This window comes from Vulpes lagopus, chromosome 2 (assembly GCF_018345385.1).
Source record: "Vulpes lagopus strain Blue_001 chromosome 2, ASM1834538v1, whole genome shotgun sequence".
Lineage (NCBI taxonomy): Eukaryota > Metazoa > Chordata > Mammalia > Carnivora > Canidae > Vulpes > Vulpes lagopus.
In genome coordinates, this window is record NC_054825.1 from 138,496,695 (window position 1) to 138,503,165 (window position 6,471).

Here is a 6,471-nt window from a genome sequence, read left to right on the forward strand (position 1 = left end):
TACAGCCCAAAGGATGTAGGTTATAATGACAATAGAGCCCTCTCTCCTGCTAAATCCTTGTATCCCAGCACATCAGTGCCTCTCTGACCACAGCAGGATCCTGGGTGGCTCCAGCTTTCTGAAGTGAATTTGTTTGCCAGAGTTACTCATATTGATCCTTGTCTCCTGTCCCTTGCCTTGCCTGCTATTGTCTGCAGGATGTAATTTCTGGTGACAGGAATACGTCTTTGAGATACATGACTGAGCCAGGAACTTGATATTACCATGTTTGACTTTGCCACTATCAACTTGCTCACTTCAGGGAGGTCAGTGGAATTATTGACAGTGTTTTCTCTCAATGGGTCCTAGCAGCTGCTCTGTTCCATTAAACACAAATGAATGGTTAATTTTATTTAAAAAACAAGATCTTTTCTTCTTTCTGTTAAACACAAACGAGTGGTTAATTTTTTCTAAACAAAGAGATCCTTTCTTTTTTCTTCTTCCTTCTTTCTTTTCCTTTTTATTGATTGTACACTTCATTTTGATAGTTTACTTCATTGTAAAACAAATGATAATTGTCAAAAGTTATAAACAGAAAATCAAAATATACACACCCATGCACGTACATATACATTTTTCATTCTTTTGTTTTTTACAATGTCTTATTTTAATATGCACAATATTAATTAGTATTTTTCCCACCTGTGTTCACCAGATTAGGAACGGTAATCATCTTCTGACATCACCAAGTTGCCTATCTCCTAATCCACCAAGTGATCATCTGTATTTTTCTTTGTTTTAGAACATTTTACCCTCATCTTTTCCCCTTGTAAAGGTAATCTACTGATATTTTACATAAAGGAGGAAACCCAAGTGACATTTTTGGTGCAAAGATTATGAGGAAACCGGAGTTACATGGAAACTTTTCAGCTCCTTTTTTCCTTAGGATTCTTTTATTTATTTGAGAGAGAGAGAGAGAGAGAGAAAACCCGAGAGCACATGTGGGAGGAGGATTAGAGGGAGAGACTCTTCAAGCAGACTCCCCACTGAGTGGACCTGATGCAGGACATGATCTCAAGACCACCTATGAGATCATGCCTTGAGCCAAAACCAAGAGTTAGACACCCAACTGCCTGAGCCACTAAACAAGCCAAAACTTTTTGGTTCTGAGGGGAAGGTTCTATATGTCAGAAGATGCCAAAGCTTGTAAAAAGATTCAATGATACTTCTGGAGCTGTTAGATGCATTGATGGGTTTATACATTCTATCTTCCCTGATACTATTAAGTTGAGCCATATGATACTGTAATGAAATGTGGGTTGTACAGCAGAGTGAAGATAGATGATCTGGAAGAGAACAGTGAAGTGTTTCAGTGGAAAAAGGTTTTATTGACTTCTATAAATGTTAGTTAACATATATTCCCCGAAGGATAAGTTGGACATGTCCAAACTTCCCTCTACTCCTGGCAAGTATATTGAAGTCCACAAATCTTCCAGAGAGTCAGCAAACTCTACTAATCTCTACTTTTTTTTTTTTTAGATTTTATTTATTTATTCATGAGAGACACAGAGAGGCAGAGACATAGGCAGAGGGAGCAGCAGGTGCCTTGCGAAGAGCCCAGTGTGGGACTCATCCCAGAGCCCTGGGATCACGACCTGAGCCGAAGGCAGATGCTCAACCACTGAGCCACCTAGGTGCCCCCTAATCTCTACTTTTAATGAATATTACCAATATTTACCAATCTATTATTATAGAGACACCTTCTTCCTTCAAGGAGCTCTGAATCTATAGGGTGAAGACACACAACCAGTTATGTCACAACATGTTCATGGCCATGATGGATGCATGCTCAAAGTGTAACAGAAGCCTAGAAGAAGGAGTACCTATGACTCCTTGGGGGAATCAGGAAGGTTCCAGAGAAGGACATGTGGGTAGACTTGGGTTATAGAGACAGAAATAAATAAGGATCTCTGCCATAGCATTTTTCTCACAAGATATTTGGCCAGAACTGGCATTCTTCAACATTACAGGGATCAAACACAGCTAATGTAGCTAGAATGGCAGGAAGGGATTGATCCCCATGGAAGGAAGCACAAAAGGATACACCGAGATTCCACTGATGAGAGATTCCACCCAGGGAGAAACCTGCCTTCAATGTTAAGAAATCATTTTGGATGTAAAAGTCAGGGCCTTAAGAGAAAAAGAAAAGTAGGCTCTATCTTGAGGATCAGATTAACTGAGCCAACTCAGGCACCTTTAGATCAAATGACTTCATTTAATCTGGCTTGGTGAATATATCTCTCAGAAATACTCAAGGGCCAAGGCTTTTTATCTCTGAAGAAAGAAAACCTTCCCTACATGATGAGCTTTCCTAGGGCTCGTTTCACTCCCTTAGATTCTGCCTTTAATTCAGTCATCTCATTAGCCATCCTGGCTTTATGCTTTCATAGCCACTCCTATGATGTCAGCCCTATGAGGTATCAAGGTGAATTGGTCCCCAGGTAGCTGATTTCACCATCTATGCATTATTCATACAACAAATATATGTTGCTGCCTACAATTATACAGGAGAAACATTCTGGGTGCTGAGTATACAAAGCAGAGTCCCTATTCTTTGGGAGCATTTTCACTCAATTCTATGAAGTATATTATCCTGACTACACTTAGGCAGAAGAGATGTGCAATTGACATAAAATCAGAAATCCTTGCACATTTAACTTTTACACATTGCTTTATGTGTACCTTAAAAGGACCAATAACGATAAAACATGCGGTCAGAGTTATAATGATTTTAACAAATCTCAACCAATCTAGACATTTTCTTGCTCAAGAATTTCATTCAACGTCATGTAAATCTGAGAAAGTATTTGCATCCGGTTCGTATAAAGGAACTCTATTTAACCGAGTTTATTTTTCAGTCTTACTAGAGCCCAATCTTGGTAAAGGATTAAATTATATGTGTACAGTGTGTACATACATATTTTAATATATGAATACTTTTGAAATTACCCTTTTCAATACTGTTTATGAAACTGTGTACTTAATTGCTATGAACTCAACAGCAATTTCCTCTTCAATCTTTAAATTTCTATTTTCCCAAATGACCTACTTTAAAGGTTTATTTTCAGCATTACAGAAGCCATTAGTCTATGCAAGCAATTAAAGAGCATTGCTGTGGGATCAGTGGAAACCACGGATACGTTCAATTGCCCTCCTTTTAAGTCAATGAACTAACATGGATCTGTAATTAACACCCATATGGTGGGCAAGCTCACCTTGCTTAAAAAACAAGCTACTTCAATAGTGATTTTTATCTTGATACCAGAATCATTAGGGCAGCAGGTCCACAGAGCAGCTGAGAGCTTTGCAAGGAAAGCCAGGGGGGTGCCATGCCAGCCATCATTGATGGGAGGTAAGGGACTTGTCAGGGATTAGGAAGGTCTTATGGAAACTTCAGGGAGGCAACTGAGAGGCACCTGCCCTGAGCAAAGATCTGCTCCTTGGTCCCCAGCTGCTTTTCATGATGGGTATCTATCTGCCCTGAACATCTGCCCCTCTAAATACAGTACTTAGAATAAGTTTTGCTCATTGACTCTTTACAGGTAATATTCTCTTCACCTAAAAGGGCAGAGCACACTGAATTATTACTCAGCTTGACGATTCACAGCCACTAATCCTAGTAATGGTGTAAGCCTGCCTTATCTTTGATCCAAAAGTACACAACAAAGGGCCAAAAATATTCTTAGTCCCGATTCACTGAGAAATGAAAATAATCATTTTTGATTATGAGGCTGATTTGATCAGTGAGGCTGATGACTTAAAATCCATGAATTATGCCCTAATACGTAATTGACTAGGAGGATGCTGGAAGGGAACTTTCTGCTTCCTCTCAGGACCAAGACTCATTCATTCCTTCAACTTCTGATCCTCCCAGATGGTTCACAACCGAACCGCACCCTGAGCACTGCCAGTGTGCCGGAGATCACTTCCTCCTGCACGTGCATGCCTCCTCTCCAGGGGCAGCTCACATCCAGTGACTGGCTGATGCGGGGAGTCAAAGGCTCAGCCCCCTTGTCCAGCTGCAGCACAACATAGGCAAGGCTGTCTCAGCTCCAGAACCTTTCAGGGGATCAGCTGTTGGAACTGCCCTGCAGCTGGGCTTCTCTTCCTAATCCATTCTCTTCCCTCCCTTTCCCCTCCTCCCTCTTGGGAGCACTCTCTGTAAACTTCCTGCATGGGGTTTTCCAGGAAAACTGACCTAGACAGCACCTGAACAAAAGGAGCAAAAGGCATTCACTGAGCAGAATTTCAGAGAGCTAATTTTCATACCCCTCCTGTTAATTGTGTCGTAAACCCAGCTGATTAGAAACCTGAGCTACTAAGTGTTAGAAGATCTAGTACCGCAGAGTTGGTGCAACCTCCTCTATTTCTTGAAACACACAGCCTTCTCAGTCCCTCTCTCATTGTCCTAGTTTTGTTAAAGATATGATATATCAGGTTTAGCTGCTTTTACCCGGAAACTCAAACAAGTGGCTTCAACAAGATAAAGTTTGATTTTCTTCTCAAGTGAAAGAATTCTACTGGGGACTGTCCAGGGCTGGAATGGTAGGTAGCTCCATGGTTATCAGAGGTTTGAGTTTGTTCTTTTTTCTTCATCATGTTGAGCTCCTGAGCCCCAACCTCATTTTTGCTCAGGATCCAAGCTAGCTGAGGGAGCTCCTGCCATCTTGTCTTCAGGCAGAAAATAGGAGGATGGAAGGGCAGAAAAAGTAATTTCCTTGTGGCTGAGTCAGACATTTAAAAAAAATATTCCTAGAGGTGCCTGAGTGGTTTAGTTGGTTAAGTGTTCAACTCCAGGTTTCAGCTCAGGTCGTGATCTCGAGCTTGTGATTCTCTCTCCCTCTCCCTCAGAGCCCCTCCCTCCCCCACTCGTGCTCTTGCTGAAATAAATAAATAAAATAAATATTTAAAACAAATTTTAAGGGCAGCCCAGGTGGCTCAGCGGTTTAGCGCCACCTTCCCCTCAGAGCCTGATCCTGGAGACCAGGGATTGAGTCCCACATCGGACTCCCTACATGGAGCCTGCTTCTCCCTCTGTCTGTGTCTCTGCCTCTCTCTCTCTCTCTCTCTCTCTCTCTCTGTGTGTGTCTCTCATGAATAAATAAATAAAATCTTTAAAAAAAATAAATAAAAAATAAATAAATTAAAAAAATATTCCCAGAAGCCCAGCCCATAGACTTTGATACTTGTCTCCCTGCAAGAAAATAGGGGAAATATAATTTTTAGTTGGGTCCATGTGATGCCTGATAATATAGGTATCAGTTACTAACTGATGAAAGAGTAGGCGACCAGTAGGCTCTGCCCCACATAAGTTAAAAATATCCACTTAAAAAAATATATATGGCAAGATTAATATGTGACCTCTGACCTCGGGTCTCCTATGGGGAAATAACAGGAGAGGAGTCCTCCTCTCACAGACACAGCCAGAGCCTACCCTAACCACATGGGAATGGAGTCCACGTGGTCTGATGTTTCAATTTTCCAAGGGAAGCTGGCAATCCAGATTTTTATGTGAACTTTACTTATTTTAAAATCAAAACCCACATTTTCATAAAATTCTATCTAAATTTTGTAATCTGTATCTAACCATATTTGAAATCTCTGATCAAGAAGAAAGCCAGTTTTGGGGCACCTGGGTAGCAAGTCGGTTGGGTGTCTAACTCTTGGTTTTGGCTCAGGTCCTGATCTCAGGGTCATGAGATTGAGCCCTGTGTTGGGCTTTGTGCTCAGCGTAGAGTCTGCTTGGGATTCTCTCTCTCCCTATCCCCCCACCAAATAAATAAAAAAATCTTAAAAATATATATATATTAAAAAAGAAGAAGAAAAGCCAGTTTTCCCCGGGGGCAACATTTTAGAAAATGTTATATCATGCAATAAGAAGTGGATTTCATTGCTTTGCAGTTGAAGTTGAAGGAGGAGGAGGAGTTTGAAATGAAGGTGTCAGTGACCAAATATGTGGACCAGAGCAAATTGTCATATCCTGTGCGCAGGCAGCCCATCAGCCCCCTGGCCCTTATCTCCCCTCTGCCAGTGAGAAGGGGCTGGCTCAGAAGCTGGGGTGGCCAGTATTTTCACAAGCACCATTCTGGATAATTAACCCCTTCCCACCCTACATAAAATGCTGTAGCACACTCCGGATCAAATTCCCTCTACACCTTTATCCATTCCTTGCAGCTTTCTCTTTTGACCAGCAGATGGCAGCAAATATCGACCAGGCGTGGGCACCATCTAACCTTCCCAGTTAATATTCTTTCCAAGGATTTTCTTTGACTTGTGTCAACAAAAACAATGAAAGTCATTTACACTCGCCTCACTTATTACTTCTGGCACTGAAAAGCGAGGAAATAATCCATTTTACAGCTGGTTTATCATTTTGGAAGGGTCGTCACGAAAGATCAACTATTTGAAACAGTGGAACAAGGAATCTTGATA